Source organism: Petromyzon marinus, chromosome 83 (genome assembly GCF_048934315.1).
Source record: "Petromyzon marinus isolate PM22_M1 ecotype Great Lakes invasive population chromosome 83, UKy_Petmar_22M1.pri1.0, whole genome shotgun sequence".
NCBI classification, from domain to species: domain Eukaryota; kingdom Metazoa; phylum Chordata; class Hyperoartia; order Petromyzontiformes; family Petromyzontidae; genus Petromyzon; species Petromyzon marinus.
Window position 1 is genome coordinate 5,406,776 of NC_133748.1, and position 14,266 is coordinate 5,421,041.

At 45.1% G+C, this 14,266-nt stretch overlaps 1 protein-coding gene across 1 annotated transcript in view; it reads left to right on the forward strand.

The window, feature by feature from the left end:
• The first annotated feature begins 1,881 nt into the window (after positions 1 to 1,881).
• Positions 1,882 to 14,266, forward strand: part of LOC142907786 (tripartite motif-containing protein 14-like) — a 40,200-nt gene continuing 27,815 nt past the window's right edge. Inside the window, exon 1 of the mRNA XM_076057584.1 lies at positions 1,882 to 2,181. The gene's annotated coding sequence lies outside the window, so the exon portion shown is untranslated. The remainder of the gene's footprint in view (positions 2,182 to 14,266) is intronic.

A 14,266-nucleotide genomic window follows, 5' to 3' on the forward strand; every position in this document is an offset into this window, starting at 1 on the left:
ATACTGTTTGGTTCTATTCGGTAAAGTCACGTGGGTAAAAAATAAAACAACAAAAATCACGACTTTTCGGCCACAACACAAGTATCCTTTTGTGTTGTGGCCGAAACGTCGTGATTTTTGTTGTTTTATTTTTTACCTACGTGACTTTACCGAATAGAACCAAAGAGTATGGATCCTGGCAGTCACGAAAGCTTCAAATCTAGAAAAGATTTCAGTCCTTCACGGCATAGTGTGTTACCAATTGTTTTCTTGGTGACTATGGTCCCAGCTGCTTTGAGATCATTGACAAGATCCTCCCGTGTAGTTCTGGCCTGATTCCTCACCATTCTCATGATCATTGCAACTCCACGAGGTGAGATCTTGCATGGAGCCCCAGGCCGAGGGAGATTGACAGTTCTTTTGTGTTTCTTCCATTTGCGAATAATCGCACCAACTGTTGACACCTTCTCGCCAAGCTACTTGTCAATGGTCTTGTTGCCCATTCCAGCCTTGTGTAGGTCTACAATCTTGTCCCTGACATCCTTGGAGAGCTCTTTGGTCTTGGCCATGGTGGAGAGTTTGTAATCTGATTGATTGTTTCTGTGGACAGGTGTATTTTACACAGGTAACAAGCTGAGATTAGGAGCACTCCCTTTAAGAGTGTGCTCCTAATCTCAGCTCATTACCTGTATAAAAGTTACCTGGGAGCCAGAAATCTTTCTGATTGAGAGGGGGTCAAATAATTACTTCCCTCATTAAAATGCAAATCAATTTATAAAATTTTTGACATGCGTTTTTCTGGATTTTGTTGTTGTTATTCTGTCTCTCACTGTTCAAATAAACCTACCATTAAAATTATATACTGATCATTTCTTTGTCAGTGGGCAAACGTACAAAATCAGCAGGGGATCAAATACTTTTTTCCCTCACTGTACATAGAGAGACTCATAGAGATACACAGAGAGACTCATATACATAGAGAGACTCATAGAGATACATAGAGACACTCATAGAGATACACAGAGAGACTCCTAGAGATACTTAGAGACTGCTTGAAAAGTGGGCTGGGTTTCTACCAAATTCTCACCCAGCCGGCTCAACGAAACTTAACACACTAACGAGCAAGTGTTTAGACGTCTGCTACAGGTTGCTTAGATGGTGGGGTAGCGTGTAAGGTGGGAGTGGAGGTGAGGTACGGTGTAGAGGTGGGAGTGGAGGTGGGGTAGGGTGTAGAGGTGGGAGTGGAGGTGGGGTAGGGTGTAAAGGTGGGAGTGGAGGTGGGGTAGGGTGTAGCGGTGGGAGTGGAGGTGGGGTAGGGTGTAGAGGTGGGAGTGGAGGTGGGGTAGGGTGTAAAGGTGGGAGTGGAGGTGGGGTAGGGTGTAGAGGTGGGAGTGGAGGTGGGGTAGGGTGTAGAGGTGGGAGTGGAGGTGGGGTAGGGTGTAGAGGTGGGAGTGGAGGTGGGGTAGGGTGTAAAGGTGGGAGTGGAGGTGGGGTAGGGTGTAAAGGTGGGAGTGAAGGTGGGGTAGGGTGTAGAGGTGGGAGTGGACGTGGGGTAGGGTGTAAAGGTGGGAGTGGAGGTGGGGTAGGGTGTAGAGGTGGGAGTGGAGGTGGGGTAGGGTGTAGAGGTGGGAGTGGAGGTGGGGTAGGGTGTAGAGGTGGGAGTGGAGGTGGGGTAGGGTGTAAAGGTGGGAGTGGAGGTGGGGTAGGGTGTAGAGGTGGGGAGTGGAGGTGGGGTAGGGTGTAGAGGTGGGAGTGGAGGTGGGGTAGGGTGTAGAGGTGGGGAGTGGAGGTGGGGTAGGGTGTAGAGGTGGGGAGTGGAGGTGGGGTAGGGTGTAAAGGTGGGAGTGGAGGTGGGGTAGGGTGTAGAGGTGGGAGTGAAGGTGGGGTAGGGTGTAGAGGTGGGAGTGGAGGTGGGGTAGGGTGTAGAGGTGGGAGTGGAGGTGTTGAGGTAAAATAATTCCGCCACCTCTAAGGAAGTTGACTCCCCAGAGCAGAGTTCTGAGAGACCACGCGTAGCGAGCAGGGGACTCAGCTGGGTGGCGTTCTCCCTCTTCGGTGCACGGACATGGGACGACGTTTCCATGATGATGATCATAGTGTAGATGCCCAGACACGGGGTCACGGGCCCACGGTTGTGTTTTAGTTGACAGCCTAAATAGTTGAACGTTTCAGCACCGTCCTGACTGCGAGGATCGTGCTGAGGTGGGACTGCATGAGTGGTGTACTCTGTGGGTGTACTGTACTCTGTGGGTGTACTGTACTCTGTGGGTGTACTGTACTCTGTGGGTGTACTGTACTCTGTGGGTGTACTGTACTCTGTGGGTGTACTGTACTCTGCGGGTGTACTGTACTCTGTGGGTGTACTGTACTCTGTGGGTGTACTGTACTCTGTGGGTGTACTGTACTCCGTGGGTGTACTGTACTCCGTGGGTGTACTGTACTAGGTGTGTGTACTGTACTAGGTGTGTGTACTGTACTCTGTGGGTGTACTGTACTCTGTGGGTGTACTGTACTCTGGGTGGGTGTACTGCACTCTGTGGGTGTACTGTACTCTGTGTGTATGTACTGTACTCTGTGTGTATGTACTGTACTCTGTGTGTATGTGTACTGTACTCTGTGTGTACCGTATACACTCTGTGTAGTCTGTGTATACTGTGTGTATACTGTGTGGTGTAGTCTGTGTGTACTGTGTGTACACTGTGTATACTGTGTGGTGTAGTCTATGTGTACACTGTGTATACAGTGTGGTGTAGTCTGTGTGTACACTGTGTATACTGTGTGGTGTAGTCTGTGTGTACACTGTGTATACTGTGTGGTGTAGTCTGTGTGTACTCTGTGTACACTGTGTATACTGTGTGGTGTAGTCTGTATGTACACTGTGTATACTGTGTGGTGTAGTCTTGTGTAGTCTGTGTGTACACTGTGTATACTGTGTGGTGTAGTCTGTGTGTACTGTGTACACTATGTATACTGTGTGGTGTAGTCTGTATGTACTGTGTGTACACTGTATACTGTGTGGTGTAGTCTGTGTGAACACTGTGTATACTGTGGTGTAGTCTGTGTGTACTGTGTGTATACTGTGTGGTGTAGTCTGTGTGTACACTGTGTATACTGTGTGGTGTAGTCTGTGTGTACTGTGTGGTGTACTCTGTGTGTACTGTGTGTAGTCTGTGTGTACTGTGTGGTGTAGTCTGTGTGTACACTGTGTATACTGTGTGGTGTAGTCTGTGTATACACTGTGTGTACTGTGTGGTGTGCTCTGTGTGTACTGTGTGGTGTAGTCTGTGTGTACTGTGTGGTGTAGTCTGTGTACTGTGTGTACACTGTGTATACTGTGTGGTGTAGTCTGTGTGTAAACTGTGTACTGTGTGGTGTAGTCTGTGTGTACTGTGTGTACACTGTGTATACTGTGTGGTGTAGTCTGTGTGTACACTGTGTATACTGTGTGGTGTAGTCTGTGTGTACACTGTGTATACTGTGTGGTGTAGTCTGTGTGTACACTGTGTATACTGTGTGGTGTAGTCTGTGTGTACTGTTTGTACACTGTGTATACTGTGTGGTGTAGTCTGTGTGTACACTGTGTATACTGTGTGGTGTAGTCTGTGTGTACTGTGTGTACACTGTGTATACTTTGTGGTGTAGTCTGTGTGTACTGTGTGTACACTGTGTATACTGTGTGGTGTAGTCTGTGTGTACTGTGTGTACACTGTGTATACTGTGTGGTGTAGTCTGTGTGTACACTGTGTGTACTGTGTGGTGTAGTCTGTGTGTACACTGTGTGTACACTGTGTATTCTGTGGTGTAGTCTGTGTGTACTGTGTGTACACTGTATACTGTGTGGTGTAGTCTGTGTGTACTGTGTGGTGTAGTCTGTGTACTGTGTGTACACTGTGTATACTGTGTGGTGTAGTCTGTGTGTAAACTGTGTACTGTGTGGTGTAGTCTGTGTGTACTGTGTGTACACTGTGTATACTGTGTGGTGTAGTCTGTGTGTACACTGTGTATACTGTGTGGTGTAGTCTGTGTGTACACTGTGTATACTGTGTGGTGTAGTCTGTGTGTACACTGTGTATACAGTGTGGTGTAGTCTGTGTGTACACTGTGTATACTGTGTGGTGTAGTCTGTGTGTACACTGTGTATACTGTGTGGTGTAGTCTGTGTGTACTGTGTGTACACTGTGTATACTGTGTGGTGTAGTCTGTATGTACACTGTGTATACTGTGTGGTGTAGTCTTGTGTAGTCTGTGTGTACACTGTGTATACTGTGTGGTGTAGTCTGTGTGTACTGTGTACACTATGTATACTGTGTGGTGTAGTCTGTATGTACTGTGTGTACACTGTATACTGTGTGGTGTAGTCTGTGTGAACACTGTGTATACTGTGGTGTAGTCTGTGTGTACTGTGTGTATACTGTGTGGTGTAGTCTGTGTGTACACTGTGTATACTGTGTGGTGTAGTCTGTGTGTACTGTGTGGTGTACTCTGTGTGTACTGTGTGTAGTCTGTGTGTACTGTGTGGTGTAGTCTGTGTGTACACTGTGTATACTGTGTGGTGTAGTCTGTGTATACACTGTGTGTACTGTGTGGTGTGCTCTGTGTGTACTGTGTGGTGTAGTCTGTGTGTACTGTGTGGTGTAGTCTGTGTAATGTGTGTACACTGTGTATACTGTGTGGTGTAGTCTGTGTGTAAACTGTGTACTGTGTGGTGTAGTCTGTGTGTACTGTGTGTACACTGTGTATACTGTGTGGTGTAGTCTGTGTGTACACTGTGTATACTGTGTGGTGTAGTCTGTGTGTACACTGTGTATACTGTGTGGTGTAGTCTGTGTGTACACTGTGTATACTGTGTGGTGTAGTCTGTGTGTACTGTTTGTACACTGTGTATACTGTGTGGTGTAGTCTGTGTGTACACTGTGTATACTGTGTGGTGTAGTCTGTGTGTACTGTGTGTACACTGTGTATACTTTGTGGTGTAGTCTGTGTGTACTGTGTGTACACTGTGTATACTGTGTGGTGTAGTCTGTGTGTACTGTGTGTACACTGTGTATACTGTGTGGTGTAGTCTGTGTGTACACTGTGTGTACTGTGTGGTGTAGTCTGTGTGTACACTGTGTGTACACTGTGTATTCTGTGGTGTAGTCTGTGTGTACTGTGTGTACACTGTATACTGTGTGGTGTAGTCTGTGTGTACTGTGTGGTGTAGTCTGTGTACTGTGTGTACACTGTGTATACTGTGTGGTGTAGTCTGTGTGTAAACTGTGTACTGTGTGGTGTAGTCTGTGTGTACTGTGTGTACACTGTGTATACTGTGTGGTGTAGTCTGTGTGTACACTGTGTATACTGTGTGGTGTAGTCTGTGTGTACACTGTGTATACTGTGTGGTGTAGTCTGTGTGTACACTGTGTATACTGTGTGGTGTAGTCTGTGTGTACTGTTTGTACACTGTGTATACTGTGTGGTGTAGTCTGTGTGTACACTGTGTATACTGTGTGGTGTAGTCTGTGTGTACTGTGTGTACACTGTGTATACTTTGTGGTGTAGTCTGTGTGTACTGTGTGTACACTGTGTATACTGTGTGGTGTAGTCTGTGTGTACTGTGTGTACACTGTGTATACTGTGTGGTGTAGTCTGTGTGTACACTGTGTGTACTGTGTGGTGTAGTCTGTGTGTACACTGTGTGTACACTGTGTATTCTGTGGTGTAGTCTGTGTGTACTGTGTGTACACTGTATACTGTGTGGTGTAGTCTGTGTGTACTGTGTGGTGTACACTGTGTGTACACTGTATACTGTGTGGTGTAGTCTGTGTGTACTGTGTGTACACTGTGTATACTGTGTGGTGTAGTCTGTGTGTACTGTGTGTACACTGTGTATACTGTGTGGTGTAGTCTGTGTGTACACTGTGTATACTGTGTGGTGTAGTCTGTGTGTACTGTGTGGTGTAGTCTGTGTGTACACTGTGTATACTGTGTGGTGTAGTCTGTGTGTACTGTGTGGTGTAGTCTGTGTGTACACTGTGTATACTGTGGTGTAGTCTGTGTGTACTGTGTGTACACTGTGTATACTGTGTGGTGTAGTCTGTGTGTACACTGTGTATACTGTGTGGTGTAGTCTGTGTGTACTTTGTGTACACTGTGTATACTTTGTGGTGTAGTCTGTGTGTACTGTGTGTACACTGTGTATACTGTGTGGTGTAGTCTGTGTGTACTGTGTGTACACTGTGTATACTGTGTGGTGTAGTCTGTGTGTACTGTGTGTACACTGTGTATACTGTGTGGTGTAGTCTGTGTGTACACTGTGTATACTGTGTGGTGTAGTCTGTGTGTACACTGTGTATACTGTGTGGTGTAGTCTGTGTGTACACTGTGTATACTGTGTGGTGTAGTCTGTGTGTACACTGTGTATACTGTGTGGTGTAGTCTGTGTGTACTGTTTGTACACTGTGTATACTGTGTGGTGTAGTCTGTGTGTACACTGTGTGTACACTGTGTATACTGTGTGATGTAGTCTGTGTGTACTGTGTGTACACTGTGTATACTGTGTGGTGTAGTCTGTGTGTACTGTGTGGTGTAGTCTGTGTGTACACTGTGTATACTGTGAGGTGTAGTCTGTGTGTACACTGTGTGTACACTGTGTGGTGTAGTCTGTGTGTACTGTGTGTACACTGTGTACACTGTGTGGTGTAGTCTGTGTGTACACTGTGTACTATGTGGTGTAGTCTGTGTATACTGTGTGGTGTAGTCTGTGTGTACTGTGTGTACACTGTGTATACTGTGTGGTGTAGTCTGTGTGTACTTTGTGTACACTGTGTATACTTTGTGGTGTAGTCTGTGTGTACTGTGTGTACACTGTGTATACTGTGTGGTGTAGTCTGTGTGTACTGTGTGTACACTGTGTATACTGTGTGGTGTAGTCTGTGTGTACTGTGTGTACACTGTGTATACTGTGTGGTGTAGTCTGTGTGTACACTGTGTATACTGTGTGGTGTAGTCTGTGTGTACACTGTGTATACTGTGTGGTGTAGTCTGTGTGTACACTGTGTATACTGTGTGGTGTAGTCTGTGTGTACACTGTGTATACTGTGTGGTGTAGTCTTTGTGTACTGTTTGTACACTGTGTATACTGTGTGGTGTAGTCTGTGTGTACTGTGTGTACACTGTGTATACTGTGTGGTGTAGTCTGTGTGTACTGTGTGGTGTAGTCTGTGTGTACACTGTGTATACTGTGAGGTGTAGTCTGTGTGTACACTGTGTGTACACTGTGTGGTGTAGTCTGTGTGTACTGTGTGTACACTGTGTACACTGTGTGGTGTAGTCTGTGTGTACACTGTGTACTATGTGGTGTAGTCTGTGTATACTGTGTGGTGTAGTCTGTGTGTACTGTATGGTGTAGTCTGTGTGTACACTGTGTATACTGTGTGGTGTAGTCTGTGTGTAATGTGTGTACACTGTGTATACTTTGTGGTGTAGTCTGTGTGTACTGTGTGTACACTGTGTATACTGTGTGGTGTAGTCTGTGTGTACTGTGTGTACACTGTGTATACTGTGTGGTGTAGTCTGTGTGTACACTGTGTATTCTGTGGTGTAGTCTGTGTGTACTGTGTGTACACTGTATACTGTGTGGTGTAGTCTGTGTGTACTGTGTGGTGTACACTGTGTGTACACTGTATACTGTGTGGTGTAGTCTGTGTGTACTGTGTGTACACTGTGTATACTGTGTGGTGTAGTCTGTGTGTACTGTGTGTACACTGTGTATACTGTGTGGTGTAGTCTGTGTGTACTTTGTGTACACTGTGTATACTTTGTGGTGTAGTCTGTGTGTACTGTGTGTACACTGTGTATACTGTGTGGTGTAGTCTGTGTGTACTGTGTGTACACTGTGTATACTGTGTGGTGTAGTCTGTGTGTACTGTGTGTACACTGTGTATACTGTGTGGTGTAGTCTGTGTGTACACTGTGTATACTGTGTGGTGTAGTCTGTGTGTACACTGTGTATACTGTGTGGTGTAGTCTGTGTGTACACTGTGTATACTGTGTGGTGTAGTCTGTGTGTACACTGTGTATACTGTGTGGTGTAGTCTTTGTGTACTGTTTGTACACTGTGTATACTGTGTGGTGTAGTCTGTGTGTACTGTGTGTACACTGTGTATACTGTGTGGTGTAGTCTGTGTGTACTGTGTGGTGTAGTCTGTGTGTACACTGTGTATACTGTGAGGTGTAGTCTGTGTGTACACTGTGTGTACACTGTGTGGTGTAGTCTGTGTGTACTGTGTGTACACTGTGTACACTGTGTGGTGTAGTCTGTGTGTACACTGTGTACTATGTGGTGTAGTCTGTGTATACTGTGTGGTGTAGTCTGTGTGTACTGTGTGTACACTGTGTATACTGTGTGGTGTAGTCTGTGTGTACTTTGTGTACACTGTGTATACTTTGTGGTGTAGTCTGTGTGTACTGTGTGTACACTGTGTATACTGTGTGGTGTAGTCTGTGTGTACTGTGTGTACACTGTGTATACTGTGTGGTGTAGTCTGTGTGTACTGTGTGTACACTGTGTATACTGTGTGGTGTAGTCTGTGTGTACACTGTGTATACTGTGTGGTGTAGTCTGTGTGTACACTGTGTATACTGTGTGGTGTAGTCTGTGTGTACACTGTGTATACTGTGTGGTGTAGTCTGTGTGTACACTGTGTATACTGTGTGGTGTAGTCTTTGTGTACTGTTTGTACACTGTGTATACTGTGTGGTGTAGTCTGTGTGTACTGTGTGTACACTGTGTATACTGTGTGGTGTAGTCTGTGTGTACTGTGTGGTGTAGTCTGTGTGTACACTGTGTATACTGTGAGGTGTAGTCTGTGTGTACACTGTGTGTACACTGTGTGGTGTAGTCTGTGTGTACTGTGTGTACACTGTGTACACTGTGTGGTGTAGTCTGTGTGTACACTGTGTACTATGTGGTGTAGTCTGTGTATACTGTGTGGTGTAGTCTGTGTGTACTGTATGGTGTAGTCTGTGTGTACACTGTGTATACTGTGTGGTGTAGTCTGTGTGTAATGTGTGTACACTGTGTATACTTTGTGGTGTAGTCTGTGTGTACTGTGTGTACACTGTGTATACTGTGTGGTGTAGTCTGTGTGTACTGTGTGTACACTGTGTATACTGTGTGGTGTAGTCTGTGTGTACACTGTGTATTCTGTGGTGTAGTCTGTGTGTACTGTGTGTACACTGTATACTGTGTGGTGTAGTCTGTGTGTACTGTGTGGTGTACACTGTGTGTACACTGTATACTGTGTGGTGTAGTCTGTGTGTACACTGTGTATACTGTGAGGTGTAGTCTGTGTGTACACTGTGTGTACACTGTGTGTACTGTGTGGTGTAGTCTTTGTGTACTGTGTGTACACTGTGTACACTGTGTGGTGTAGTCTGTGTGTACACTGTGTACTATGTGGTGTAGTCTGTGTATACTGTGTGGTGTAGTCTGTGTGTACTGTATGGTGTAGTCTGTGTGTACACTGTGTATACTGTGTGGTGTAGTCTGTGTGTACTGTGTGTACACTGTGTATACTTTGTGGTGTAGTCTGTGTGTACTGTGTGTACACTGTGTATACTGTGTGGTGTAGTCTGTGTGTACTGTGTGTACACTGTGTATACTGTGTGGTGTAGTTTGTGTGTACACTGTGTATTCTGTGGTGTAGTCTGTGTGTACTCTGTGTACACTGTATACTGTGTGGTGTAGTCTGTGTGTACTGTGTGGTGTACACTGTGTGTACACTGTATACTGTGTGGTGTAGTCTGTGTGTACTGTGTGTACACTGTGTATACTGTGTGGTGTAGTCTGTGTGTACTGTGTGTACACTGTGTATACTGTGTGGTGTAGTCTGTGTGTACTTTGTGTACACTGTGTATACTTTGTGGTGTAGTCTGTGTGTACTGTGTGTACACTGTGTATACTGTGTGGTGTAGTCTGTGTGTACTGTGTGTACACTGTGTATACTGTGTGGTGTAGTCTGTGTGTACTGTGTGTACACTGTGTATACTGTGTGGTGTAGTCTGTGTGTACACTGTGTATACTGTGTGGTGTAGTCTGTGTGTACACTGTGTATACTGTGTGGTGTAGTCTGTGTGTACACTGTGTATACTGTGTGGTGTAGTCTGTGTGTACTGTTTGTACACTGTGTATACTGTGTGGTGTAGTCTGTGTGTACTGTGTGTACACTGTGTATACTGTGTGGTGTAGTCTGTGTGTACTGTGTGGTGTAGTCTGTGTGTACACTGTGTATACTGTGAGGTGTAGTCTGTGTGTACACTGTGTGTACACTGTGTGGTGTAGTCTGTGTGTACTGTGTGTACACTGTGTACACTGTGTGGTGTAGTCTGTGTGTACACTGTGTACTATGTGGTGTAGTCTGTGTATACTGTGTGGTGTAGTCTGTGTGTACTGTATGGTGTAGTCTGTGTGTACACTGTGTATACTGTGTGGTGTAGTCTGTGTGTAATGTGTGTACACTGTGTATACTTTGTGGTGTAGTCTGTGTGTACTGTGTGTACACTGTGTATACTGTGTGGTGTAGTCTGTGTGTACTGTGTGTACACTGTGTATACTGTGTGGTGTAGTCTGTGTGTACACTGTGTATTCTGTGGTGTAGTCTGTGTGTACTGTGTGTACACTGTATACTGTGTGGTGTAGTCTGTGTGTACTGTGTGGTGTACACTGTGTGTACACTGTATACTGTGTGGTGTAGTCTGTGTGTACTGTGTGTACACTGTGTATACTGTGTGGTGTAGTCTGTGTGTACTGTGTGTACACTGTGTATACTGTGTGGTGTAGTCTGCGTGAACTGTGTGGTGTAGTCTGTGTATACTGTGTGGTGTAGTCTGTATGTACACTGTGTATACTGTGGTGTAGTCTGTGTGTACTGTGTGTACACTGTGTATACCGTGTGGTGAGGTCTGTGTGTACTGTGTGTACACTGTGTATACTGTGTGGTGTAGTCTGTGTGTACTGTGTACACACTGTGTATACTGTGTGGTGTAGTCTGTGTGTACACTGTGTGTACACTGTGTATACTGTGTGGTGTAGTCTGTGTGTATACTGTGTATACTGTGTGGTGTAGTCTGTGTGTACACTGTGTACTGTGTGGTGTAGTCTGTGTGTACACTGTGTATACTGTGGTGTAGTCTGTGTGTACACTGTGTGTACTGTGTGGTGTAGTCTGTGTGTACTGTGTGGTGTACTCTGTGTGTACACTGTGTATACTGTGTGGTGTAGTCTGTGTGTACTGTGTGTACACTGTATACTGTGTGGTGTAGTATGTGTGTACACTGTGTATACTGTGGTGTAGTCTGTGTGTACACTGTGTACTGTGGTGTAGTCTGTGTGTACACTGTGTATACTGCGTGGTGTAGTCTGTGTGTACTGTGTGTACACTGTATACTGTGTGGTGTAGTCTGCGTGTACTGTGTGGTGTAGTCTGTGTGTACTGTGTGGTGTACTCTGTGTGTACACTGTGTATACTGTGTGGTGTAGTCTGTGTGTACTGTGTGGTGTAGTCTGTGTGTACTGTGTGTAGTCTGTGTGTACTGTGTGGTGTACTCTGTGTGTACACTGTGTATACTTTGTGGTGTAGTCTGTGTGTACTGTGTGTACACTGTGTATACTGTGTGGTGTAGTCTGTGTGTACACTGTGTGTACACTGTGTATACTGTGTGGTGTAGTCTGTGTGTACTGTGTGTACACTGTGTATACTGTGTGGTGTAGTCTGTGTAGACTGTGTGTACACTGTGTACTGTGTGGTGTAGTCTGTGTGTACACTGTGTGGTGTAGTCTGTGTGTACACTGTGTATACTGTGTGGTGTAGTCTGTGTGTACTGTTTGGTGTAGTCTGTGTGTACACTGTGTATACTGTGTGGTGTACTCTGTGTGTTGACTGTGTTTACACTATGTAGACTGTGGTGTATTATTGTGCGTGTGAACTGACTGTGTGTACACTGTGTATACTGTGTGGTGTAGTCTGCGTGTACTGTGTGGTGTAGTCTGTGTATACTGTGTGGTGTAGACTGTGTGTACACTGTGTACTGTGTGGTGTAGTCTGTATACTGTGTGGTGTAGACTGTGTGTACACTGTGTACTGTGTGGTGTAGTCTGTCTCTGCATCGTGTGCATACTATGTGTACACTGTTTATACTGTGTGGTGTGCTGTGTTTGTGTGTACACTGTTTATACTGTGTGGTGTGCTGTGTTTGTGTGTACACTGTCTATACTGGGTGGTGTAATCTGTGTGTACTGACTGTACACTATTTATGTTACATGGTGGACTGTATGAGTGTATATATACTGTGTTTACACTGTGTATACTGTGTGTGTACTGACAATGTGTACACGGTGTATACAGCGTGGTGTACTCTGTGTATGTGCTGGCTGAGTGTACTTTGTGTATACTGTGTGGTGTATTGTGTGTGTGGACTAATGTGTGCACACTGCATACTGTGTGGTGTAGTCTGTGTGTATTGACTGTGTTTACACTGTGTAGACTGGTTTATTATTATGTGTGAACTGACTGTAAGTACACTGCATACTGTGTGGTGTACTCTGTGTGTGTGTACTGTGTGTGTATTGACTGTGTGTGTACTCGGTGTATACTGTGTGGTTTACTCTCTGTGTGTGTACTGACTGAGTGTGGTATACTAACAGTATATATTCTGTGTGTATTGTTGTTTTGTATTGTTGTCGATTTAATTCTCTGATCCATAACTCTTTACTGGACATCTGAAACAAAGAGCTTCATAGCTCCATCCGGATTACTCCTTCAGTTGATAAATACAGATCCTCACATTGTCTATAACAGCGGCGCCAACCCGATTGGTCGCGTTAACCAGTAAACCCCAAGGAATCATAACCTGGCCAACAATTACGTGGCCTTGAGGGGGGTGGTGGCTTTGACGGCTTCTTCGTTCTGTGGCAGGGTCAGATTTCGGCCTCGGCTAAGTGAGCTACAGCTAAGTCAGCCTGGCATTCATTAACGACGGGGGCCCTCTTAAGTATGAACAAAACTTACAATCGTACACACGTTCTACTTTTTTTTACATAGCCCGTTGACAAATAGAAATATCTTAGGGCCCCAGCATTGTCATAAATCGCCCATGCTTGGGGCTCTGCGTATCTCCACTTCACGGTAGCTACGTAGATGTTGACTACCTCGCCCGGGGTACAGGAGGTCGTGGGTTCCATCCCGACCCTGACGATGCCTGCTGCTGTTTATTTGTAATTTTTGTCTCTCCCCGTGGTTGTCACTGCGTGGATTTTTCTCCGGGTTCTCCGGTTGTTCCCTCCCCTTCAGAATCAACGTGATGCGTTTAGAGTATTTGGCTGCAGCTTTAAATCTCCACATAATGGTGATGATAATGAGCCACTTCGTTGAGCTATAATTTGTGGTGGCCAGGTCGCTTCTCAAAAAGATCTACACAGCTCAGTGGACCTTACCTGGTAAAATTAACATAGATTAGTCTATATGTATCTCTGCATTTCTATGCATCTCTGTGGTGTCTCTATGGGTATCTGTGTACTGTATTTTAATTCCGATATGATGGGGCCTCTTAAGCACGACGTAGCTTAGGGCCCCAGCATTTTCATAACCTGGACCTGTTCCACGGTGACATCGATCAATTAATCAGTCTTTGTTTTATTTGCTAATCTCGCCCTCAAGCAGGCACCAGTGCAGATTTCCCCGCACCTCCATGTAGCATTGTTGGCTATTTACGGTGTGAAATAAGTTTAATAAACATGCATATAAACATGTATGGTTCTCATTGCATATCTGTGCGTCTCTATGAATCCCTAGGCATTTTGATCACTGTAAATTTGGACGTGATGATAAGCTACTTCTTTGAGCTATAATTTGTGGCCTGGTTGCTTCTAAAAAATAACTACATAGCTCGGTGAGCCTTACCTGTTGAAATAACGAAAAAATATAGTTTAGTTGAAATAATTTTTAAACGGGAAATGAAATAAATAAAGAAGCAGATACAGGGTAGACGAGTCTGACCAGGTGCATCTTGCACAGAGCACGATTATTGAGCGCTATGCTCGACACGTTTTGGATGTCGCTATTGCAGATACGCAATTGCCCTTTGGAAGAACAAGTTTGATCTAAAGTTCAGCCATTCCGCAAACACCCTCGTGCTCAGCTGTTGTCGAGTCGCCCCACTTTTCCGGAGGACAGAACACAACGCAGAGATACACCTACTCAAAATTGTCTCCAAACTTTATGATTTTGTTGTTGTTGTCTATTTTGGC